Source organism: Anser brachyrhynchus (genome assembly GCF_964034855.1).
Source record: "Anser brachyrhynchus genome assembly, chromosome: 1".
Lineage (NCBI taxonomy): Eukaryota > Metazoa > Chordata > Aves > Anseriformes > Anatidae > Anser > Anser brachyrhynchus.
The window spans coordinates 205,500,712-205,527,989 of record NC_137694.1 but is presented as its reverse complement, the minus strand read 5'-3'; the positions used below and the strand labels follow the sequence as shown (position 1 = coordinate 205,527,989).

Here is a 27,278-nt window from a genome sequence, read left to right as displayed (position 1 = left end):
ACTCTGCTTGTAACAAACAGGAAAGTGTTAATCAATATTAGAAATGGTAGATTTTATTCAATTGTTTTCACTGTTGTCATCACAAATATCATGAATGGCTCTATATCTAATGTTCAGAAAGCTGATAGGAGTTAAATTACTAAGTGAAAAGCCACTGAAAAAAATACATGGGTAGCAAAATGTAGTCTGAGTGAAGAATTAAGTGGTAGGAACTCAGTTTTCAGGTTGCAACAGTCTTGATTATTGCCACTGAGGAATCTGGGTTTCATTGTGCTGTGAAACACTAAAAAAAAAAGGGGGGGGGGGGGGGGGGAATACAAATATACTAAAATGAGAAGTATTTCTAGTGTAGATTTTGCTGTTAAATATTTTTCCTTACCCATCTTTGTAGATGTGTCCTGTAGCATATAGAATATTGAGAAATGAGACAATTTTTTCATATAAGGAATCTGGTTTCATATATAAATATCAAGAGGTGACATCTAAGAAGATGACTGATGTTAGTGCCTCTCAGAAGTGCTGTTTTGTGATGACAGTAATATAGCTTTAAAGGATGAGTGAATCTGACTTCTTTGTTAAGCTTAATCTTTACGGACAAAGTCTTGTACTACATGGAGGATGAGATGAGAGCTGAACTTTGAAGAAGATGGTGTGCTTCTTTGGAAAACGCAAAATGTCAGCATATTCCAAAAATGGATACAGAATAGATAGTCGGGCAAAGGATTGATGGAATAACATTTTTGACATTACTTTACCCATCGGCAGAAATTCAGGGTAGATAAATAGGGACCCTGTGAAGCAGAAAGCATTATTCTGCTGTCCCACAGAAGCCCTGCTGAATTGCTAAAGTGTATGGCTGCAAAGCCTGCTCCTCTTCCCTGCCTTGGGAAATGATGGGGCAATGTCTGCTCTGGACTAAGGTCTTTTGCATTTACTTTTTCCCCAGGGGGTAGAATATGACTTTCTCCATCTCAATGGCTGTCAGCCTGAAGGGATGCTGACAACCTGTCTTCCAAGGAAAAATTTTAAAGGGGATATCTGGTGTTAACAAGTAGGCTGAATAAATGGATGTTTCATTTCTCTGTTCTGTTGGTTAGACAAGGTAAATGAGAATGGGCTCATCAGCCCGCAAAGGTGACTCTTCATGACAGTTAAGTCCAAGGAGTCAAATGGTATTTCTTATTGGTGTTGCAAAGACCTTTTCATATTCTTTTTATTATTATTATTATTAATATATATATTTTTAATTAATCTGAGAACCAATGGAATAGTGGAGATACGGTTCTGGTTGTGGAGATTTTCTTCTGATGCTCATAAACCAACCATGCTTACAGACATGTAAGAGTCAGTTGTTACTTCAGTGCAGAAGGACTGACGCAGCAGAGCTTGAACACCCATGAAATTTTCTGTGCTGACATTCCAGTTCAATTTCCTCTCCTGCACCTAGAGAAATATCATTAAATTCACTGGAACTCAGTTGCTGCAAAGCTAACAGGCCTATGGTTCTCAGCAAAAAATGTTAAGAGTAGAGCATCCACAACATTAATTTTTCAGGACCTACTTATATCCCACGGAGATAATATGAGCTACAATTAGAAAAAAAAAAATAATAAAAAATTTAGTTTTATATATTTAGGGTTTATTAGCCTGCTTTTCAGCACTGGAAAGTGATTGCAACACAAAGTAACTACTTGTTTTGTGAATGCTTTAAACCTCTGAAGGCAAGGTCGTGTTAAAGGACAGAGAATCAGAACCAAATTTTGATGAGTTTGAAAAACCTGTGATCTTGGACCTACCTTCCACATTGCTTGTGTGACTTCCAACTTATTCGCAATTGCAAATCATGTTTTTCCAATGCTGTGAGTTTGTCTTTGGAGACTGATTCATGATTGTCAGTTTTCATATTGATCCATATAGAACTGAATTTAAGTCAATGAGTTTGAAATTTAAATTTCCTATATTGTCCACTGTATTGGAAGGTGTATACTGTGCTTCACTTAGATACACTACAACATTAACAACAATGATTCAGCAAGCGTACAACTTTCCCTATAGAGGGAAAACTTAGACCATGCCTTCTTGCTCTATTTGTGCCCCTTTTTCACTTATTTACATCAGTAAAATCATTAGCCAAAACCCCAAAATTCATAATCGGTTTTTTTATAAGAAAAAAAAAAGAAAATTTATGCTTCAGGTGTAAGGTGGTATTTATGCCTGTCCATGCTGTCCATTTCTGAAGGAGGACAGAGAGCTGTTGGAGGACTTGGTGGGCATGAAAGCAAAGGAGAAAGAAGTGACGAGGAACCCCACATATATCTGTGGAGGAAGTAGGGATCTGTGTATATCTATCTGAAGGTACATTATATCCCAACAATGATACCATGATCACCAGGTAGCAACAGTGAAACATGATATATGGAGAGAGAGAAGTGCAGCTCATGTTTAGGCAGAAGCTAGGAGGCTCATTGTGATAAGGGCTAAAAACATACGGTGATTTTATTAGAAATGACATTTTCATGTAATCAAAGAATACAGCGCTGAAGCTTAAAGAGCAATTCAAATGCTGTGAAACTCAGGGGAGATTTGGGACAGACAGCAACTGCATTCCCCTTGACATGTCTCACACTATGTTAAAGCGGTTGCATGAAGGACTGCTTCTGATTCAGTACAGCGCTTCCTGTGGTCTTATTACTTAATGCTAAACTAAGCTGCTGCTTTGATGTTGTTTGTGAATCACTGATCACATAAAAATGTTATAATCGGAAATGCTGAGTGTATATGGGTATCTGACGTCTGGGTTGTTTTCAGAATTTTTGGCAAATGCAGGATTTTTTTAAATACATATCCAGGTTCTAGTAGTGATTGTTCTAATATTTGGGTTAAACAGAAGGAAATCATCTAAGTGGAGACTTAGTCATCATTAAACAACTCAGAAATAAGAATTTTAAAAGAGGTTTCTATGTTATCTTACATTGCATAGCAAGTAACTAAGTTTTCTTCACACCAGCTCTTGTTCAGTAAAGTTTATTGTTCCTAAGTTGTTTGTCCAAGTAATTTTGAAACTATAGTAAAAACTTGACAGAATAGACGAGATTAAGTAGATAAAATGTACAGTAGATAAAATGGACAGTTGGGAAGTAGTACTATTCTAGGGTGGAATACAGACTGAGTGTATGTAAGTCAGGAGTGTTCTTATGTGCCTTATATACCCTCCTGGGTGTATACGAGACATGGTCCTTTCCACTGTGTTCTGGTTAGGTATGCATTTATCAACTGAAAAGATAAGGAATCAACAGGACATGTGAAACACTTTATCTGTTCAGGGTCTTGTTCAGTTGTAATGCCAAAACAGGTGTGGATGACCACAGGAGACCATCTGGCCCACTGGGGAAGTGTTTTCTGAGATAAAGGGAACTAAAAAGGCGACAGTGCCAATTTGAAATTTATGTCATTTTAGGATTTATGTGAGTTTTCATGTCCAAATCTTTATTTAGATGGATCCTTCCCATTGGTAGCACTTATCTCGTACTAGTCTGTCATTGCATTTTAACAGATAATGGCAGAAAGAATCTTTGCAGCATTTAAAATTTAAATCCTGATCTCTGATCTGTTATTCAGTTTATCATTTAAATTTAATGGGATATTTGCCTAAGTAACACAAGGCAATCAAATAATTCACAAGAACAGCCTGCCTCTGTATTAGTTAAATAGAAAATGGACACAACTCACAGTGTGTTCAATTATTTCTGTACCATCTTCTCAAATATATGAACCAAATCTACAGTTACGCTCACAAGGGAGCAACTTCAAGCCTCTTTGAACTGCCAAAGCTATATAGACAATATTAGTGGAAGTGAAAATTGGGACCTGTGGTTTCAGTGTCGTTTCTATAGACCACAGCTTTTGAGGAAACAAAGGGCTTGAGGAAACCTGATTGATAACTGGCAGCTCCCAGAAGAAGCATTATAACTTTCCCACATACATACAACTGATACAACTTGACAGCATCAACTTGAGTGCTGATGGGTGCAAAAAGAGGACTCCTGTATCCAGCCCAGGAACAGGAATTGTCGCTGATTGAGGCTTATCAAAGGAAACATGGGAACTTTTCTTTCCCTGCGGACATCCATTCAGGAAGATTCCGGGCCTCCCGTTACCTTTTTCACTGATTTACAGAGAAAATGAGAAGCCATTTCCCCTGTATAAAGAGGATTATTTAAAGTCTATAGGTTGATTCTGATGACACAGTTGTGCTTTAACATCCTGGGAACATATTTTCCTTCTATATAAATTCACGGTTAGAGAGGAGAATAATTTCTTCATTATCCATATATTAACTCTGGGAATATGCCTGTTAACCACTTGCTCCCATGAATCATGTTTGTTTTTCTTTTTCTTTTTTTTCTTTTTCCCTTGATGGATATAAATAATTTAATGCTGTTTTTTCATACCTCTCCAAGGTATTTGACTAGATTGTCTAAAATAATTAGTAGCAAAATTAAAAGCACGCAGTATTAAGAACAGTACAGATGACTTCTGGTGCTATTTGTTGTGTCATTATGCCCTGAAAATCTCTGTTTTAAATGTATCAGCATGTTTTTTGGTGTTCTCCAAAGATCAGTCTTGGGTATTTCTTTTTTACTTACAGTGACAGTGGCAATAACATTTCTAATCATCTTAGGCTGTACAATGCAGAGAGAAGGTTAAAGAGAGAGAGTCTGAATCACAGTGGCTCTCAAGAGAAAGAGAGATGTTAGATTTTTGCTGATAGATGAGTGGGAATTTTGTTAACAATTTTTTCCTGAAATCCCTTTTAAATTATTCACGCTGGCACTTCTATTGAAATATCATCAAATATTTGGTAACTAATAGGCTGCTTTTGAAAGTATAGGTTCCAGAAAGTAGGCCCCCAATCATTAAAAATTAATTTTCCCTTATTAATGCTATCAAATGTTTCTTCTGCTTAGCAATCCTTACATAGCTATAAATCATAGAATCACAGAACAATCCATGCTGGAAGGGACCTCTGGTGATCATCTGGTTCAGTCCTCTGGCTACAGCAGGGCTTTATATTAGGTTACCCAAGATCATGTCAAGTCAAATTTTTCTTGAAAATTTCCAGCAAGGGAGATTCCACCACTTCTCAAGGTGAAGGGTGACCTCTTCCAATATTTAATTGTTCTTACGACGACAATTTTTTTTCTTATATCCAGATGCAATTTCCCCCAAAGCAATTTGCTCTCTTCACCTCTTGTCCTGTCACAGTGCATTACTTGAAGAGAGCACATCATCAGTGATGAGATGCCCACCTTTTCTCCAGGCTGAACAAAATCAATTCCTTCAACCTTTCTTCATACATCGGGTTCTTCAGTCCTCATGAACCTCCTCTAGACTCTCTCCATTTCTTAATGTATCTTTTGGCCTTTGGGGAAAAATGAAAACTGGACACAGAATTCCAGGTGTGGCCTACAGAGTGCAGAGCAGAGGTGGAATACTTGCATCCCAATGTAAAACAATTCATCAGAAGCAGGTTTTTCAGAATACTAATGCTAGAATCTGATTTCTTGCTAAAAGTTATTGGATTCAATGTTTTCCCTTTGTCTTTTAAGTAAACACATGACTAGAACAAATTTATTTATGTGGCTGGGTTTCATCTAGTTTTGCTTTGAGTGTAATTGATAGAGCTGTTCAGATCCACTCATCCTGTCGTTTATCACTTGCTTCCACCAGTGTTCCTTGACCAACAGCTTTATGTTTTTATTTACCTTCGAGATGCTGATTTGAAGGCTCTTTAGAAAGGATTTTCTGGTTAATACTAGACTTTTGGGCTTGTCTGCATTTGTCCACTGATTATGTCACCATGTTTCAGAGAAATGTAAAAACAATTTGCATTTCTGCACAACCTTTCAGTCAGGGAGCTTAAGATGTTTTACAAAATCCCAGCAAACAAGTTCTCATCCATGCCCATGAGAAATGCAACAATTTGTGTCACAATTGAGAAAGCTGAAGCAGTGAGAGAGTACAATTTGGAACTAATAGTTCTAGCACTATCTGATTTTGCTGATCTCTTCCCAGATACATAGTGCACAGAGAGACAATGCAAAGCTCTGCTGTTTTCCTTACAGCTTTCCCTAGTCTTCCCTCATGTAGCCTGTCCTCATGTTGATGCTGGGTCCATCCTGCAGTTTAGAACTTTACTACCATCCTGGAGTAAAGCCCTCGTTGTGGATTGGTGACACTGGGAGTAGGGCAGGCCAGGGGGGATCATCAACCTCTGCTAGCCCTTCCCAGCCCTCTGACATCTTCTATGCCCTCCTGCTTTCTCACCCACATACTTCAGTGTCTTCCAAATTTCCTGCTGCCACAGTCTGTCTCTGCCCCATCTGAAAGCCGTGAGCTGGGCAAGATGGAATTGCAGACCATTGCATGACACAGTGAGAACAGCAGCTGCAGGTGCTAAAGGAATCATATCCATACAGAAGTTATATAGGGCCATGAAGCCCCAAACACTCTCTTTATAGCCTAGATGCTTACACTGAATAGATGGTGTTGCATACCCTTAAGCATCTGTAAATACATTAAGACAAAATCATGGCTATTTCAAGCCATTTCTTGGCTTCTTCCAGTGTAGGTTATAGACTATTTCCAAGGTTTATATATTACATATTAGTTTGCCATTTTTGTCGTTGTTTTTTTAACTAAATCATAAAAATTAAAAAAAAAAAAGTGAGATTTTAAAAACTTAATGGTCTGTAGATTAGCCACTATAATGGGAAGTCTTAATTTTTCAAAGGCACATGGCATTCATAGAAGCACTTACATGGGACCCAGATTTTCAAATATCAGGATGTGTAGTGGTATACATAGCAATATTTTACCTCAAAAGACTGACGTCTCCAAAAATATTTTCTTTTCCTTTGGTGCTGAAATTTTGTGAAGTTTGGAACTTGCATATCCCTCAACAAAATGCTAAATATAGGCCTGGCGATTAGCTAGCTAAATGATCCAAAATACAAAACCATGTCTCCTCTTTAGAACATATACAACTACCTGAAAGTTCTTTAAAACTTAAAAATGGTTGTTATGCTGCAGTCACTATTTCATTTGGATTGCCATTATGCTACTTTAATTTGTGGATGCAAAAGGAGGAGTGAAAATTGGGTACTGTTAATTAAATATTATATTTTAAAACCAACCACCGTGATAATAGATATTCAGAGCTATTCACAGCAATTTTTTCTCTAACAAAGACTGTGCTCTGGGCAGATATGAAGTGTTTTCATTCTTTTTTGCTTATACCCATAGCTGTATACCGAGCATTTGGAGCTTCAGCCTTTGTTGCTCTTTGCACTGAGACTGATATTCCTGAATAAACCTTTAAATTATTTATCTCATCTGATTAATACAGTGACTTTGGATGGGCTCAGATCGCTTTCTTCATACAAAAGATGGTATTGTATATTACTTCTACAGCTTCATTACCACAGATTTCTACTTGCAAACAATTTATTTGAAAAAAATACATCTTGCTTTTCTTCTCTTCATGAAATGTTTGCAGTCAGATGACAGTGTTTATGAATTTGTTCATACTTGATATGGTTCAGTGAACAGATTTTGCAATTGCTGTGTGGCTCTGTATTGATTGCCAACTAATGACAGAAGGTGTTCGGGCAATTATTTGAAATTTACTGTTTGATTTTGATGGCAGGTCAACTGTGTATCTCAGTATTATTTATTTATTTTTTTTTCCACTAAGTAACTAAACTAATCTTTGTTTAATTTACATTCATCTCCAGAAGCAGCTTGGGGCTTCTTAGAAGGATGGGGAAGACTCAATTCTGCTGCCCTTTGGGGAAATGAGATGGAACCAGGGCACATTCGAGGTGCTCCAGCTGTGGGATGGGAAAGGAATGGAGATAAGAATGGGACAAGGATAAAAAGCCAGCGAGAAAAACAATGCAAAGTTGCATTTGCTATTCTGGCTGCTGGTAAAGGAGGTTAAATGGGTCTGTCTGTAAAAGAAAGGACACAGGTATTACAGTTGTAATTCCTGTGCTTCAGATCTTGATTCTTTGTCAGCACCACCAAGTAGGGTGCGATCCACAGCTATGGAGACTGTCCTTTGGTAAGGGATGAGGCAGATGAAGAGGCAAAATCACGGCACTGTAGCAAAAATGAACCTCAAGAGCAGGGGCAATGAGAACTCATCTCTCCATGAAAATCAGGAAACACTTGGTGGAAGGGCAGGGGGTGTGCTTGTCAGTGCAGCCTCCTTGCTCAGGGATCCACCAAACTTTTAGACACATTCAGTGAGGACTACAAAAGTGAAGGCAGGGAGAAATGACAGGTGGAAGCATGTTTGTCAAGGAAGCAGATGGGAAAAAGGCTCAGCATGATTGCTGTGAATAAATGTATTATTAGTTTTCTACTGTTGTTACAAGCAAATGAATGATCATAGAATCATGGAATCATTCTGGATGGAAAAGACCACTAAGATCATTTAGTCCAATCTTTAACCTAGTACTGAAGTCCACCACTAAACCATGCTACTAAATTCTAAATCTACACCTTTCTTGAAGACCTCCAGGGATGGTGACTCAACCACTTCCCTGGGCAGCCTCTTCCAATGCTACACAACCATTTCAGTAAAGAAATTTCTCCTAATATCCAACCTAAACCTCCCCTGGCACAACTTGAGGCCATTTCCCCTTGTCTTATCACTTGGTATTTAGGAGTACAGCATGATGTAATTCTTCCCCCTTTCAGTTAAGTTGTCGTTGGTTTTTGTGCACGGTATTTGTGAAAGTCCTATTTGCTAAGTGTACTTGAGAAAAACACTAATTTTTATGGGAATCTAGAAAGCTTCAAAGTCTAACCTGTTTTCAGGGGTTGCTATGCTTATGGTACTGCATAGCCTCACTGGTCATGGCTTGATGTTACAGGCAATCTGTCTTTAGGGCTCTGAGTACTGCACCAAAACCACTGTGGCAACGTGATTTAGAAGGCTGATGCCCTGCAAGCCTAGGCTGCCGATTCAATCATGTTTAGAAAATTTGACCAGTTTTATGTCAGTATGGCACCATCTGAGCCTGAGTTGTAATTTTATGCCAGATTGAGTATCATCTGTCCTCAAACATCAGGCAGCAGCAACATGTAACAGGAACAGAAACTCTGTAGCACTTGCAGTGGTGCTTGGTTGGTAAGGTGAGTGTATACCCACACTCCATCCACGATCAAATTTGCTTGCTGGTTGTCATATAGGCATCATAGGATTGTAACTTTTCTGGCTTTTTTTCTCTCTTGGATTTACTTTTCTTCACCCAAATGCAAATTGTGCTGGATGCCTGTATCAGGTGCATTAGGTGATAGAAGTAAATTTATAGGGGGGCTACCCATGCACTCACATTAAAAATATTACCCAAAATACTGGTGATACAAAACATCCTGTGAGCTCGTTGTGTCCAATGCATTGACATACATTTAGCAGTGTGTAGTTATATCACTGTCAATTAATAGAAGTCAAAGATTTAGATACCAAATAAGTGTGTTTGGGCATATTTGATAATTCCTGTCTTTCTTTCCTTGCCACTCAAGTTCAACTCTACCAACACCAGGGTCACGGCAGGCCCAAAGAGTAGAGGTTAACTGAAAGAAGCATTGACTAGATATCAGGCAAAGCTGCACCTATAAGAAATCTGAAAGCCGTAAATGCTAGAAGAGGAAAAGAATGCCAAGAATCATCCATTTGCTAAGGAAGGCCTGCTGCTTGTGAATTTTCTACTTGTTGACCAGTTCTGTTTCTCTCCGTGTTTCTATCTGCAAGTCTCTGTTCTAGTCTGTCATTGATTTACACAGAAGAAATAGAATTAGTCCTAAAGGACACAATTAGAATTAGTCCTAAAGGACACAATTGTTTCTCTAATTCCCAATATGAAGCTGGGTTTGCACTTGACTTTCCACTGTGCTTTTATGCATTTAATTGCACTGTGAAATTAAATACTTTGTGTTTGTTTGAAATCATAAAATAACTCTCATCAATGAGTCTTTTTTGCTTTGGTTCAGTCACAGCATGTGTATGATTTAAAAGTTGCACCACCCACGTTGTCCAAAATTTTGCTATGCACAGATGCTCAGTAAATTGCATACCTCCATCTGTGGCAATATAATTAGCTGGAAGAAAGTTTGGGTTTGGATATAATGCATTGTATTCTGATGCAGCTTGAAACTGTTTTCATTCCTCTGAATTATGGGGGTGGGAGTTCTGCCATTTAATATAGTCTGCTCTTAAATTTAAAATGTTTCTCAGTTTAAACTGAGAAAGAAGTTGATCCCATTTTAAGTAGCAAGAACTGAAGTGCCCAAACCTTTAACCATCCAGTAATTCTTCAAAGACTTAACACATTCATATACATTTATAATGGCTGTGTTCCTTTTTCACAATGGATAACCAGTTGAAAATGATATAAGTACAGCAAATACCAGATAAATGTATTCCTAGAAAGTAAATGGGTGGGTATTTTCTATAATAATAATTCTTAAATTTTCAGTAGCATTTGTTATTTGAACATTTCAAAGGCTTCTAATAACTGTTGAGTAACAAAATCATGTAAGAAGCCAGAAGAATTGTTTCTGTTATTTTAATAAAACAGAGGACAAAGGGACTGTGATTTGCCCAAACTCAGCAGAAGCAGTAGAAAGAAAATTCAGCCATCCTGTTCCACAATATTATTTTAGTCACTCAAATAACACTCATAAAAGAATACATAATAAATGCCATTCTCAAGAAAAATCGTCACAGGAATCTTTATTTCAGTTGCTTATTAGGTTAGATGAAGTGTTCCAGAATAAAGCAATGTTTTTCTAAATGTGGTAATCTTGAAATTTTTACATATCATTTTTGCTGTTCTTCTTCTCTAAAAATATAAATATATACTTAAAAAAAAATCTTTTGAGCGTGTGCCCCTGCTGGCACCGTACACGAAGTATAATCAAAACTGCTGTTCAATTGCTGTAAAAATACACTTTTCTCTTAGAGCAACCTCCAAATTCAAATATCTATCTGATCCCCATCAAAGCAGTATGCACTGTATTTATTATCTAGGAAAACATTAAAGTCTTTGTAGATGCTTACTCTTGGTCCTGTCTTTGCCCTTTTATAAACACATACTTAGTCTTTCTCCAGCAAAGCTGAGGGGTAAGAAATCAGAGCAGTTAACAACAGGTGAAACTCACTGCAGGGAAGAGTACAATATACAGCCAACTGCTGTATGAGTTTACAAGAATCCTGCCAAGAAAGACACAAATAACAGCTCATGTTATCTGTCATTTCTTCAAAATGGAGGTTACTAGGCATAGAAAAACAACCCAAACCTCTGAAATATCACTTGGTGAGTCTAACCATTAAACTAACCCTGTAGGATGAAATACACTTGGAGCTAAGGGTAGTATTTAAAATACTGTTCTGAAACAAGGCAATAGGCCCTACAGCAGCTCAAACTGTATTATCTTGTTCAAATTCCTTTGAACTTCAGCAGATCTGTTAGTGGAGTATCTGGGGTGCTCCAGCTTCTCCTGTGTGACGTTCCCATCCTTCTATTTGCTGTACTTCCCAGCTTTCCTACAGTGAAGCACCCTTAGTAAATGTCACAGACACTTCTCTGTGCTCAAAGAGCAGACCCACAGCCTGTCCTTAAGAGGCTCCAGACTGACAGTTTCCTTCGCAGCCCAATCCACTGTTATCTTCCTTGTAACCAATTCCTTATCCATCTTTCAGTTCCTGCCTTAATCCTCATAGAATCATTAAGGTTGGAAAAGACCTTCTGGATCATCTGATCCAACTATCACCCTACAACCAATGTCAACCACTAAACCACATCCCTAAGCACCACGTCCAACCTTTAATTTTCCCCAGGTTCATGATAAGCAAGGGGACAAATTTCTCGTCAAAGGGAAGTTTGTACTTTTTGAGGTGAAATATCTCTTGTGTTTATGTAAAATATCTCCTGTGTTTCTGTCACCATTTCCTATAAATATGTAGAATATTTTCACATTTTCTCCTTTTATCCTTGCCTGTCCTCACTTTTTACTGACTGCTCTCAGATACACAAAGAAAAAGAGCTTTCTAAAATGAGTTTTTAAAAGGCAAAATAAATAAATAAATAAATAAATAAATAAAACACTATTTAGAAACATTTAGAAAAAAGTTTAGAAACTGAATTCCCAGTGAATAATTTAGTACAGTGCAGGTGCTGCAAGTACCCAAACACAAAATGTATGTTTTACTTTGGAGGAACTCTTAGATCCTTAACTCATGTTGTGTTTGACAATATGACATATGTTACCTGACTTTTGGTATGTGAAGTAAATCTGTTGCATTTCATATTTAGTCAAGTTTTAACAAGTGGTTCAGTTAGGTCAATATTTGAAAATCTCTTCAGAGAGATATTGGCAATAAAACAGTCAATAAATTCACTTTGGTTGAAACATTGTTCTTGTAGAATCATAGAATAATTTGCATTGGAAAGGACCTTTGGAAATCATCTAGTCCATCTTCCTTCTCAAAGCTCTTAACTTGAAAATTATATCAGATTGCTCAGGGCCTTTTCAGGTGGTTTCAGAGATCTCCAGAGGTGGAAATTATACAACCTGTAGTGCAGACTATGCTAACTGCATCTTTTTCCCTTATATTTAGCTAGAATTTTTCCTGCTGCAGCTTGTGTCTATTGCCTCTTGTTCTATCACCAAGTACCTTCAAAAGTGGTTGGCTCTGACTTCTCTGTGCTTGCTAAGTCGGTAGCTGAAGAAAGATGTTAGATCTCTACTTCAGGCCAGATTAACCTATCTTCCTCAGCCTCTCCTAGAACGTTATTTTCTCCTGCCCTCAGCTGAGCACCCTTCAGTTTATTAATGAAATTCTGCATTGGACAGTACTCCTGGTTTAGTCCGTTAAAACTGCATAGCAGGGAGTAATCACTTACCTTAACTCATTCACTCTTGCTAGTACAGCCCAGTATGTAGTTAGCCTTCATCAATGGAAGGACTCAAATTGGAGCCCTAACGGCATCATTTAATTCTTCTATGCTTTCCATGACCAGAAGTTAAGAATGATGGCAGTCAATTATAATAAATTCATGAAATGCAGGTGATTGATCAGTTTTCTAGTGGGTAATGCAGATTGCTGTTTTTCAGATGTTTCAGGTATGATTTTGCGTTAAGGTTACTGATCTGCTTGTAAAGCAGAGTGGAAATATCTTATTTCAAATGTTTAGATCCTTGGCAAGGTATCCAGTGTTTTTCTCTTGATATATAGCATTGCTGAGTTGCAAGCAGGATTTTGATGCCTATTTGTTAGGATCAGGGCAAGTACACTTTTCATTATGAATGAATCTGGTATTTTTAGAGATATAACATTAAACTTAGTTCAGTATTCTATCTTGATACCAAAAATTCTGTCTTCTTAATAATTTAGCTGTGTGATAATGCATCAACTTACTATTCTATGTCAACACCTTGAATGTTCTCTTTTAAGTTATATTACTTTTCCTAACAAAATCTTTTTGGACCAAAATATACCACATTTTTGTTAAATACATAAGGCCATATTTTTCAGAAAGTGTGGTAAAAAATTAAATGCAACAATTTTCCATCACTTTTTCAAGTTTGATAAACTACATCTTTCTCTTGTACTTGTTCAGACCCCAAACATTACATTTCATTAAATTTCCAAACACTTGATGTTATAATCTTTAATGTTCGGAAATGGGTGACTTATCTGACAAAATCTAAACTCGAGTTTCACGGAAGACTTGTTCAGTGTTTAGGAGCTATTTGTGGTTAGTTTATTTAAAATAAAGTAGTCTTGCACGTTACCTCATATTAGATGCTCCTTTAGATTTAGAAGCATCCATACGCTAGAATTGAGTTCAGTGGCACAACTGTGTGAAAGAAGTGAATAGAACATGATTACATGCTAGTTGAGTTACAGTCAACTAGCAACTAGTTTACATAATGGATGTCCTATCCTAACAAGTGTTGTCTGGACAAAGCTCCCATGCAAGAGGTTCCTGCTCCTCAGTTCCTACTGATACGATGTGGAAAGGTATAAGCAAAAATTACCACTCAGGTGACACCTGATCCTGAAGTTGTTGCTCTGAAGCCTGTAGGCATACATTCAATCTAGCTATATGTTCTGTTACTTGCTAGACTGAATTTCACATATTTTCCTATGATTTTTCAGATGAGCTTTCACAACCTGCACTAACACACATGCTACCTATGTTAGTGGTGCATGAACAGGTTGCACAAGGACGTATGGGTGACAGTCACTTCTTTGATCGCCCTCTATACAGATACTGAAGAAGTACTGGCATAGAGGGAGAGTTCAGGGCATCCTTTTGTGAAGGTCATCTCACTAAAAGAAGTGATAGTTGGACTGGACAGGTTTGAACTGAGGGTTTCATTTCTTTCATTATGTTCTTCCCTTTTCCCTTTTCTTAACAGAAATTGGAAATCAGAAAAGATAAATTGTGACAGGTCAATCCAGGTTTAGAGTGTTCTGCCTGTGAATTGCTACAAATGAGAAAGTAGTACGCGGTCAGAGCAAAATACTCCTCAACCTTCTCCACTGCTCTTCCCATGTCAGAAGTGGGCAGAAGGAAGGATGACATCCTTCACGACACAAGAAAAAATGACAGAAGTGCAAAAGAATCTAAGGGTCTTCTTTTTGAAAATACATTAAATTAATTCATTATCATCTCTAAATGATGTCTTAATGCCATGCTGATTGAGGCATCTGGAGCTGCTATAACATGGATAATGAAATTACCTGTGTGTATAAATGACTACTTCTTGCATCTCACCCTGTCTGAACTTGAGACAGATTCTGAATACAAAACAGCGCAGGATGACTTCCATTGTAAAGGGCTGAGCTGTTCTATTGGGGTGCTAAGAACATTTGCTTTCGTAGCAAGAAGGATGTCAAAGTTGCTCAGCTTTTTGCATGATTGTGCTTTAAGACTCTGTACCTCTAGCAGATTGACAAGCCAAATAGTAGAAAAAGTGAGTGGGGAGTTGCCATGGTGATCACAACATTTGATAACTGCAAAAACACTGCTTCATAAAGCAACCATGAACCAGAATACAAAGATGGCATTTATTGTGACCAAAGTCCAAATTCCTAGAAGACTTGCTTCATTGACTTTCAATATATTAATAATTGGTTCAATTTGATGCCTGTGATATGACTTCACACTCAAAACAGTTTTTTTTTTTTTTTTCTGTCCCCTAATGAATTGGCAGAGACTATAAAGAGAGAGAAAATTAAAATCTCAGAATTGTGTAGAGATGGTAACCAAGTAGATATATGTCAGCATATGTCTTCTCTACTTCCTCTCTACTGTGTGGCTATCTGTAATGGACTCTTCTTCTACAGCTTCCCCTTCTACAGCTTTGGAAAAAAAAAAAAGTTCGCAGAAGTGGGTTCTTTGGCTATGCCTGTGTGCCACAGAAAGTTGTGGCAGAACTAAAGCCATGCATTTACAGAACCAAGTCATGCATTTATATTCTTGTTTTGCTCCCTGTCCTCTAGTTTTGTCTAGCTAGATTTAGCAGCATAGATATAAGAAAAGGCAGAGTCTCCACTCATCAACAGAACAGATTTAAGCTTTTTTGTCTGTTACTATAGAGAGGCTGTTCAGTCACCTTTAAAATATTTTTTCTCCTAAATATGTAGCTAGTGCTACTCCTAAATCTGTAGCTAAAATTTCTCCAGACATCAGACTTCAACTAACTCTGAAAACAATATTTAATTTGTTTGGTCTCAAATTAGCTGCCATTCTGTTTAGAATGACTAATTTAAAGTTTCCTGTTGATTCTGTTCACAAATCTTAAAAAACCTCTAGTAATAAGCAGAGAGAATCACAAATACAGTCTGAGAGAATGGAGTGACTAATCAGAGCACCAATTAAAGACAATATAACATTGCACAGGAAACTTAGGAAAATGGAAGATTTTGCAAATGCGAAACCTTTTTTAGGATAATCCTTATAATACATTATAGCATAAAATCAAAGTCAATATAATTATCAACATAGAGATTCTGGTAGCCTAACTTCACTTGAAGCTTGATCATATTTTTTGACAGTGACTGTCTTCTAAGATACAGAGAAATGTTAAGTGCGCTTGTGGGAGCAAGCATCGTATTTTCCATCACCTAACATGGCCATCAAGCCCAACTAAACGGTACAAGAAAGGGGCTGATGTACAACTGGCTTGACAGTCTGGACTTTTGACAGGTTTTTTTGTTTGTTTTTTTGGCCCCCATTCATTTCAAGCACAGAGATTGTAATTGCAGACTTACTTTTTAAACAGCACTGACTCATCACTATCTATTCCATTTCAAAATTTTAGTTATGTATCACTATCCAGCCCTTTTGAAGTATTCCTGCTACAGGTTCTGTGCTCTTAATCTCAGTGAGTTTGGGTTTTGTTTATTTACTCTAATTAGGCTATGATTATGAGTTATGAATAAAATTTAGGGGAGGTGGGGAAGGATAGAAATCTAATTTTTATTTTTGGTAATTCATAAGTGCACATTGTTCTTTATGGTAGTGCATGACTCAGACAAGAAGGTAAAAGTTTCTGATTCAAGATCTGAATCAGACCATAGGTTTCCATGCATCTGTTCAGTTTTTGTATTAACTTAAACTAGCTTATGGATAACAAGAAAGTCTAACTGAAGATTAGCAGGCTAAAATTGTTTGTCAAATCAACTGCATAAAAAATAAATAAAATAAAATAAAATAAAATAAAATAAAATAAAATAAAATAAAATAAAATAAAATAAAATAAAGTATGTTGCCTCTAACCTTAAAAAAATGAGGGAATAGTAAAAAAATGTAATAAGGGCATAATTACTTCTTTATTTGAATAGTTTCTTTCACTCGAACTGTTCATTTGGTTAGCCATTGTTCTGAGTGAGATACAGCCTAAGCAGACATACGGCTGCAAGCTATGAGGAGAAGGGTAATCTTAGGGGGTGGTTTGAGATTAAAGGCTGATGGATGTTGTGTAAAACTGGGGAGTCCATCTCACTGGACATTGTGGGAGAGGTAACTGTGGCAAACTTCCATGTGCCTCTTTGTAAGAAAAGGAAATGAAGCAGTGGTTCTACAATACTAAGCCCTAAGGAAAGAGTAGGAGCAGGAAGAAAATACAGAAGGAATACCCCGAATGTTAAGTCATGATGTGGCAAAGTAGATAGGGATGCACAAAAGTGAGGGGAGGAAAGCCACATGGGGGATCCGGTTCTTCTTCAATGATATGTCAGAGGCAGATTCTGTGCCTTGTGTACATCGACCACACACACAGATCTCACCTGGGTCCTGGCTCTTCCCACCCTGCAAGTAATCTTGACTTTTCCCTTGAAACCTCTTTCCTATGAGCTGATGGAAAGCAAACAGACAGAGCAGGCAATGAGGCCATCCATGGGCTGGTCCTGCATGGCAGGTGCAGCCTATAATTAGCTGTTACAGTCACTGTCATTAATTTGTGGCTTCCCATTTGTGTTCATCAGCAATGGTAATTTTCCTCTTTTTTTTTTTTACCTCAAGCCTGCTACCTTCCAACAAAATCCTTAAATGAATCAGATTTATAGGATGCTTAGTCTTAATGGGGAAATAAAAAGATGGAAGAGAACCTGCAGACAATGTGAGTCCTCACCCCAATCCATGCTGTGACAATCTATGGACCTGCAAGACATCATTTATTGCTCGCCTATACCCATATGTTGTCATGTCATTAAATTAATCCTTTCATGATTACTATTTGCCGTGCTTCTGACTAATTTCCATTCCCAAAGGAAAACCAGCTCTTAGAAACCAAATGATTGTTTTCAAATTCACAAAATTGTTATTCATTGCAAAAACAGGATTGCTTTTTCCTTAGAAACTCTCCCAATTATATTAGCCATGCTAGTTACTAGCTTTCTGTGAAATAAGTTTTCTTTTGCCTGTTCAGATAAAAAGCTAGGAGACAAAGCTACTGAAAAATCACTAATAATTATGGATGAAAATCAAAATATTGAAAACCGACAGGGAGTGTTAGTTTTGCACCTAACCTCTCTCCATGCTTTTCTCCCCAGCTTTAATAACAAAAAGCTGTAAATACTGTCTGCACGTTTCCTCTTCACAGTGACTTTGCAAGCAGTATTCTCAAAGTAGAAAGCTCTGTGTTTGCAATGCTCTATACCTCACGAAAGTTACTGTTATGATTTTTCTGAGGAAATACAGCTTTGTTTGTAGCTCTTAGCAGTTACCAAGTTAGTAACTAATGAAATCAGACTGTGGTGGTGGAGGATGCTAATAGCATAATTAGGTTTGCATACTTGAGCCATGCCATGAGCATTCATGATACTTTACAGGCCTACAAAACACAGTTACTGGCTGAACTCACAATTAACAAATGCTCAGTGAGGAAAAGCAGGGACTGAAAGGGTTGAGACACAAAAACACAGCAACAGTTAGATTGTACTTTTTTTTTTTTTTTATGCACTAAAATAAGATGAATAGAAATGTTTGTCTTGACAAGCCCTGTCCTAAGGAGCAGAAATCCCATCTATACTGATGAAGTGGAAGGGAAAGGTCAGTAGAGTTTGTCATCTGCCCAGCCGTGGGTTGTGATGCATCCCCTGGATGTGAAAGGTTGCTCAAAGAAATGACTTCTGTGTGAGTTTCCCTGTGGAATGATCTCATCCTGACTGAAGTCAGAAGAACCCAAGAGATGATAATTCTGTGATTTCCCCCTGAGCAGAAATGTTTCAGTGTGATGGGCTGCTGTGTTGAACCTCCATTAAAGAAACTTGTGGCTATTGTAGTGGCAGCGCTGGCACAGAGAGGATGTTGTGTGTGTCTGCTCTCCTGGAGAGACACCAGTGCCTGCTTATGGGGAATGAGGATAGGAATCTGTCCTGTGATTTTTTGCTTATGGTAGTGCAGATGTTTAGTTGCTGTAGGAAATCAGTTCCACTTAGATCCCGCTGCAGTCTCACATAACTACTGTAGTCTCATTTGATGCTTGAGTTTTATTGCAGAATCCTCCTGCTGTTGATTTTAGCTCCAAGGAGTCTAAGATCCCTGGGGTCTTGTCTATAATTTGTATTTTTCAGTGGGGCATGGATTATGATGAGACCCAGGGAGTACAATGATGTGCCCTGTATCCACTTCAGTGTTACAAATAATGCTGGGGGCAATGCTTTATAAGAAGAGGCAAAACATTATTACTTCTCATGGGATTTATGGTAATAAAATTAATCATGATGAATTATTTGGGTATCTGTGTGGCAGTCATTTTTCCAAAGCTGTTTTTTTCTGCCCTACAGGGGCTGTTTATTTTACGTGCAGGTCAGTGAGCTTTTACTGAAATCATAACAAACATACAAATGTAAATTTTTCATATAAAGTCACAGGGGGAAAAAAAATCCCTAGTTAGGAAAGATGGACAGTAGGTAATTGGAAAAATTGGTTCTGTTCTATGCTATTGTATTCTAATAGACAAAAATTTAGTTTAGGGGCACCCTGGTGAAGTTCATTCTGACCAGTCTGTCCAGGTAGGTGCTAGGAAAAACATTCGTAATAGAGTATGAAATGAATGGTTGGTAAGATATTCTTTGCTAGTTTCAGGTCTCTTTGGAAACAACTGATAATGTGAATTCTAACACTATGAGAATTATAGCTTACTGAGTTATTTCATTATTGTTTTAAATGCAATCCCAAGTTAGAAAAGAAAATGTTAACAATACAGATGTACATTTAAAAAAAAAAATCATGTGGGAAAATCTCTCTGATGTGAGATGCAGATGTACCAGCAGAGCTTTGCTGCTGAGATCCAATTCCAGACCTCTAAAAACACAGAAATTAATGAGCAAGAACACATGCTCCATGGGAATTAAGCTTCTCATGTCACTGTAGGAAAACCAAAAAGATTCTTTGAAAAGTAAGAAACTGTTATTGTTCCTTGCTGTAACCTTCTTTCTTTATGGATGTTCGTAGCTGTGGCTCCCTCATTTTGTTTAGTATTGTTTCGTGTGGGTCTTGGGTGTCTGTTCAGTGCAGTTGATTTCTGGAAACTGAAGAGCAGATGGTTGGTGTTTGTAAATTGCCAAAGCCTCGTGACTTCAAATGCTTAGTTGCCTTGAAAATTTGAGCAGCTAACATAGCTATTTAAGGACTGTACAATTATTTTCTTTTTTCCTCCCCTACTTTCCTGAACAAAATGAAGATTGAATCTCTCCTGTGCTCTTCGTAAACTGTATGGAGAATACTTGTTTACATTGCACATAGTATACTGATAATATACAGCTTAGGAAATTATTCAGATTTTTGGCTTTGATTATAAGTATAGTTAAAACATATGCATATTTGATAGTTTTTTTTCAAATATAGATGAACAAATTTAATATTATTTGACTCTGTATATTATCAAGTTGTGATTCGGGCAGCATATACTCTACAGTGAAGAGTCTTCACTATGTGGCATGGTCTTGGGCACCCTGCTCTGGGTGTTCCTGCCTGAGCAGTGGTTGGACCAGGTGGCATCCAGAGCTCACTTCCAACCTAAACCATTCTGTGATTCTGCAAGCATAAAATTTTAATAGAATTATACAAAATAAAATTTTACTTAGTACTTATTTAGCAAATTGCAATATAAAACAGAATTTTTGCGTTCTGAGAATTAAATAAAGTATTCCAGATTTAGTCTGTAGATTACAGTTTAAGAACAGGGCTCATTTTTTTTAATTAAGCAATAAAATCTGATTTGATCTTGACATATTTATTGGTATAACTATTTTCACTAAGGGAAATATATAAAATTTATATTATTCAGTGCATTTTGCAGACATAGCTTTAGCATTTCCTTTATGTTATAAAGAATAAATAAAAACCATGTAACTAACCCACCCTTATAGTATTAAATATATCAACCAGTTTTCTATCTCTGGGTGTTTCCTTTGCTGCAAGCAAAGAATAAAGGATTATTTCTGCATGCTCATTAATCCTGCATCCTACAAGAACAGAGCCCTGTACACTTTAATTTGGAAGACCTCTTAGAGATTTTGCAGAAGGCAGCCTTTCATTTCCCCCACTGACATGCACTCTGGATTTCTCCTTGAGTTTTCAGTACGTTTGCTATAAGAGCTTGTTCTGAGCCAGCTGCTGCAGTAGCACAGGAGAGCTGATGCTCATCCCTGAACCCCCTCTGCCCATGCTGCCGGGAGGCCAGACCTGCCTTCCACCTCCTTTCTCCCTCACCTGGGGAGACAGGGTTAGCCCATAGGAGTGAGTTGGTGACTCCTCCGCACCAGCATCACCAAGCACCACACAGCGATGTCCATCCCCTGCAGGTCTTGCAGTTCTGAGAGCATCTCCTCATCTCCTAGCCTCTCCTCCCACCAGTCTTTGTGCTTCAGCTTCACTCCAGGCTCATTCACCTTCAATCCTTGCCTCATCCCTCATTATCCCTTGAAAGGTCCCATGTGCCTATACTTCTCTACCTATTAATTAACTCTCTGCACAAAAGATACTGAGATAATTGATATTTGCTTCTGCATGTTACATTCTCTCCATAGCCTATGCCTTTTTCATCCATCTGTCTCTAAGGAGGAGGCAGCTATTCTCTAGGTACATAATTCGTAGCACAGCAGGTCTCTACTTTCAGTCATCCCAGAACTATTAACCATTAGTAATGTGGTTATTGATGATAACAGTGCTTTAGAGGTGTTTTTTTTTTTTCTTTTTTCTTTTTTTCCTTATTTCTGTGACTGAAGTACATGGTGTCACTCTTCATCATTCAGTCTAAAAGGATATATACCAACTATCCCTGGTTTCACGTTTTCCAGTCACTCTTCATTATCCAACTGTACTACCCGCTATATGGGTTGAGTTACTGAATTCTAGAAATTACCTTATTTGTATATTATTGCCCTGTTGCTGCAAGAAAATCAAAATTCAGAGTAAATTTTTTTTAATTTTTTGTTTGTGCTACAAAGTTTACAGATTATCATCTTGGCTTGTAACCAATTGTAACGAATGTGTAACCATAAAATTGATGTTGTTATGCTTTTTTGTTGGTGTTTAGATAGCTGCATTTGCAGAACGCTGACTGTACTTTTGTTTTACATTTCTGTTACAATTAACTCTTCCTTTGGATTAGTCACTGGATTATGTTTACCTCTTCTCCTATGCTTTTATGAATTTAATCACCTTATTAACATCTGGCTAATATCTTTCAAATTCAATGGCTTCTCATATGCAGTAGTATTCGTACTTTCATCCTTTTATTAAATGCTTCTCTCCCTCCCTGCATTTCACTTCTCCTACTCATTTCAGCAAAGTGGTTCCTATGGTGACACGCTTTCCATATACACTTTAGGTTGTGCTCCAGCATAAAAAACATTGTATCAGACTCTCTTCTATTTAATGAAGGCTTAGGCTCCCCCCTCCATGGATCTGATACTGCGTGACTCACTCCTGGATTTGGATCAAGTCTATTTGTTGCGGGGGGATGTGGAGTTTTTAATATGTAAATGTGTTTTGCGATTATAAACCTAGTTTTGTTCACATTTGAAATATTTAATAGACATGATTTTTCTGCAGTCTTCTTCAGCAGCCTATGTGGGCTTATGGCATTTATCATTATTCTTTCAAGCTAGTATTCTTGTCATGAAAGAATGCCACAGAAAACATCACATCAAGAGACCACTGGGCACTTCCACGTTTGCACTTCTCCAAGGCAGGCAAGGATCTGCAGGATCCTAGTTGAGACTTCCTGGGCTTCATTTAAGTAATATGGTCATTGATACCCCCCATACAGGTACAAACTGTGCTCACAAAATAACCATCATTCCCTTCTCTTGTCCCTCATAGTCCATCAACAGGTCTATCACAAACACAATCAACAAGATGTTCGTGTTCGCAGCTTTTGGATTGTAATCACAGTCTGTTATAAACTCATCAGATGTTTCAGATCTGTGCTGCTTTGTGAGTGTTGAACACGTTGCTTTCCAATGTGATTTTTTTTTTCTTAGGATAAAATAATCTTTAAATATTTGCACAATAATACTTGAAAATCACCACTCCACTGAATGTGAGAAGATGGGATAAAATATATCCCTTTTTTTCATATAGATGCCTGTGTGCACACACATAAATCTATGTAAAATCAGTTAAAAAAACATCCTTTTCCAATGACCAGATGCTAAAAGATATTGTTATCTAAGTGTATTATTCCAGTGATCTTTAATCACACACTCCTTTTGTGCTGTTTTTTTTTTTTTTTTTTTTTTAATATAGGACATACATGTCTCCCCTGCCCAAAACAGTTATATTTTATGTACAAGATGTGATTATAGATGTTTGCAGACAGGCAGAAGACAGAGTGCAAGGAAAACAGTAAGACAGTGATGATCAGTAAAATGGACTTTAGCCTAAAAATACTGCTAAATTAAACATTGTTACAATTTTGTAGGTCTCACGGAAAAGCTGATCAAAGCAAAGATGTAGTAAAATTAATTTTGGATAGATTTCAGTGAAACAAGATTTCCTTTGCCAATGGCAGAGAAAAAGAAATTGCAGTAATTGAAACATGATATGAAAGCATGAGCAAAAGATTTAGTTGCATGGAATAGAATTTACTCTGCTAAGCATTAATAATTCTACCTAGGTCAGGAATAATAATCATGTGGAGTTAGAATACTTTGGCTAAAATTTTCAAAAGCATCCATGATACTGTAACACCTATAGGAAAATGGTTTTTGTTTCTAAAAATGACTGAAGCATTTAGAAATGGGTATGCCTTTGGTTAGGTACTTAAATAACGTCCCAGAATCCACCAGATAAGTGTGTTGAGTTAACGCTGCTGATTTTAAGCTAGGTATCTACCTATCTACCGTCAATCTTTAGATTGTGAACTATTTTTCTAATTTTTTGAAGTGAAATCCATTTAAGCTTTTTTGTTTTTTTTTAACTGACCTTTTATGTTGGATTTGTCCCAAGTTGTGGCTGTGTTGTAGAGCTGCTTCACCATTTGACAAAACTGGATTCACAATTTGTCTTCTTTTCTTATTTTATCAAGCAACTGATGTCTTCTCCTTGCAGTTCCCATCAAATGCTCATTTCTTTATTTTGTGTTGGTTAATTGAATTTCTGGATTTTTATTTATTTATTTATTTTAATCTCATAATTTAAAGCTTGTCTACATAGTCTGTTTAGGCAGATGAGAAGTTACTCTGTGATGTGAATTGACTCATGAGTTTCATCTGTTACGTCTATTCTATCAAAACTGCTATTGTGGCAACAGTAATTCTGAAAACATTTTTTCTTAGAGTTTAACAGAAGTGGGTCTACTCATGCAGTAAAACCACTATGTCCAGAAGTTGATGTTTACAGGACAATCATATGAAGTGTTGTCTCTTAGCATCCTATTTAGAAAATAAATTACTCATTCCTATGTGTGCTGGTTGAGGCTGAGCAGAATTACTCAGTTGTAATGTGGTTAACTTCAGTATCCTTCACTGGAGACACTGACTGTATGATGTCACCTATCCAAAAGGCAGGCAAAGTGGAAAGCTTTTGAAAAAGGGCCACTGATTTTGCATAGCTATAAACTGGTGATTTTTATGTCATCACTGTAATTTCAAAACACCTTCCAGGTCTGCATTAATTAGCGTAACTAATGTACGCCAACAACAGTTCTCGTCTCACCTTTTGAAAGAAAACAATGTGGGCAGAGAAGTGTTTTGGTTTGATTTTTGAAGTTATCTATACATGCATATTTCTACATACTCATATTATTTAAAGAAAGGTGAAAAAAATGTTTAAAAGCAAATCTGGTGAGGTCCATGACTACCCTCACTTATGTTGGGAATGAATTCCTTAGCCATTGGCTGATCTGTCAAATTGTGGTTCAGCTCTTGGATGCTCTGCATGAGTCATTCGGGTATAATTCCATCCCAATTAACTTTTATATTCTCAGCTGATGTTCAGTGGCTGTGAGTATGGGTAGGTCCAGTAACTGCAGACGTTCATACTTACGTAAATAAGACCCAAAGTGGGTGATTTGAACTCTTACATCACTGGCCGTGTTTAAAAGTGCTGGTCATAATCTTCCCAGACTACTACACTTTAGGGGCATAATGAGCTTTTTTGGAGAGTATTTGACTGGAGATTATTCAATGACTTAAGCAAGCAATATCTGGCATCCTACAATTCCCTAGAAATTAGTGGTGGGGACTGTGACCTGTAAACGAGAAGTGTGAGAAACTCTTCAGAACGGATTGTACACCCTTAGCAGCTTGTATGTTGATTTTCAAAATGTGGAGGTGTAAAGTGAAGACAAATTTCATCTCTTCAGGATTAGGAGGTTCTGAAAATGTGCAAATCTGGAGATATTCCCACATGTAGCTATAGTTATAAACTAATTTTTACATGATGTGCCTATTTATTTTTTAAAACCTGCATATTTTGTCTTAAGTCAGTTTTATAAAAATGCTTCCCTCAAAGTGTTAAGCATTTGGGTTCTACTTTTGTCTTGTTTTTTTTGAATGTTTCTGGAAGAGCTTTAGTATAGGATTTGATTACAGCAATGAAAATATGTTAATTCACTGAATTCTCTGCATTTAATTTTTACAAAAGAACAGAAATTTCTAAATCTGCAGAGCTCAAACTCCACAAAAAAAAAAAAAAAAAAAAAAAAAAAGATTCTTGAAATAATGGAGAATAAGTAAGGACAAATTTTAAGAATATACTAATATACTTCTGTTAACTATTAGTGCAGTGTAAATGGCTGGGCCAGATGTAAACTAAAAAAGCAAAATTTAAAAGAAAAAACAAAACTCATGCATTTGTAACTTGTCAGATCAACATCAGACCTTGTCAGAAGGTAAGGGAAAGAGAAAGCACGTAACAGAGTGTCTTTCCTTAAGAGCAGCACACATGCTCTTCAGAGCTGAGTGACACCTTCCCAGGTGATCAGAATTTATATATCTATCTGAGTGAAGTTGTGGCTAAAGAGGGAGGAAAAAGCTCAATCTGTTAAAAACATGAAGAATTTATATTTGTTGTAGAACAAGAAGCAGATCTCTGTGAAATGAAGGCATGTCAGTGACAGGTATGGCCTCTTTTGAAAGGCTGAATGCCGACATATTTACTTGATAGCACAATTAAAATATGTGGAAATAATTTTTTCTCTAACTAATAATCTTGACTTAAACAGAAGGAAATGTGCATATAAATACTTTCTAGAAGCACAAAGAAAGAAAATAAAGTGATGAAGTTTCTTCCTTTAAAGTCATAATGCTAGGGGATGGAATTTTCCAAAAACATTCAGTGCTCTGATGTGTTAGCAAGAGTAGAGTTAGACCAATAGAGAACCAACAGGGAATGCTCTGGAAACTATCCAGGAATTAAACACAGAATACGTGAGTTTGGAAGGAACCTCTAGAGAATGTCTTGTCCAACTCCCTGCACAAAGCCAGGCCAGCTCAACCAAGCTGCTCAGAGCCTTCTCCGGTCAAGTTCTGAGCCTCTCTGGCTGAGGATTCTGGGTAACTCACAGCCTGTCTGGGTAACTTGTTTTAGTGTTTCACCACCCTCATGGCGATGTTTTTTTTTCTTTAGGTTTAGTCAGAATTTCTGTTACTGAAACTTTTGTTTTTGCCTCTCACACTTTTACTGTGCACCTGTAAAAATGGCCCTTTTCCATCTTCTCTTAAGGTGGCCTCTTTCCATCTTCTCTAGGCATTCCCAATAGGTTAGCTGCAAACAATAACAAGATCCCCCCTTTGCATTTTCTTCTTAAGGCTGAGTAAACCCAGGTCTCTCAGCCTCTCCTTCAGCATGAATACCTGCAATAGGGCTATTCAAAGTAAACTATATATGAGAAGGCAGATCTCCTGCTGTACTGTGTACCTACCTCCCTTTTTGAGCAGAGGGGCAACTCTGCCAGTCTACTTTTATCCTGAAGCCCTGTGGAGCTCTGATATGAATTATTGCCAATTGTAGGTGACAGAAGAGATGTGCATTGCTTGGTTACAAGAGAACATCTTTGTTCCATGTGACTGCTCCTTTTATTGCAAACCTCACTGTAGCAAAGAAGAAGCCACGTTGTTTCGTCTGCTTTCTGTTCCTTAAAGTATCATTAATTAGTTCACTATTGTAGCTACACATCTAGAATGCATTTCATTTTGTGATCCCAAAATGCTTTGGAAGACTAAGGGCTAAATTATA

At 37.3% G+C, this 27,278-nt stretch overlaps 2 protein-coding genes across 43 annotated transcripts in view; one reads left to right on the top strand and one right to left on the bottom strand.

The window, feature by feature from the left end:
* Positions 1-27,278, bottom strand: part of LOC308190440 (uncharacterized protein) — a 304,946-nt gene that overhangs the window by 13,975 nt on the left and 263,693 nt on the right. For 4 of the 6 annotated variants that reach the window (XR_013947188.1, XR_013947189.1, XR_013947190.1 and 1 more), the window contains exon 1: positions 1-27,278. This exon is cut by the window's left edge. The exons of the other annotated variants lie outside the window; for them this stretch is intronic. The gene's annotated coding sequence lies outside the window, so the exon portion shown is untranslated. 6 annotated transcript variants of the gene reach the window in all.
* The window catches only part of DLG2 (discs large MAGUK scaffold protein 2), a 1,042,459-nt gene that overhangs the window by 865,002 nt on the left and 150,179 nt on the right, over positions 1-27,278 (top strand). The gene's annotated exons all lie outside the window — the stretch shown is intronic.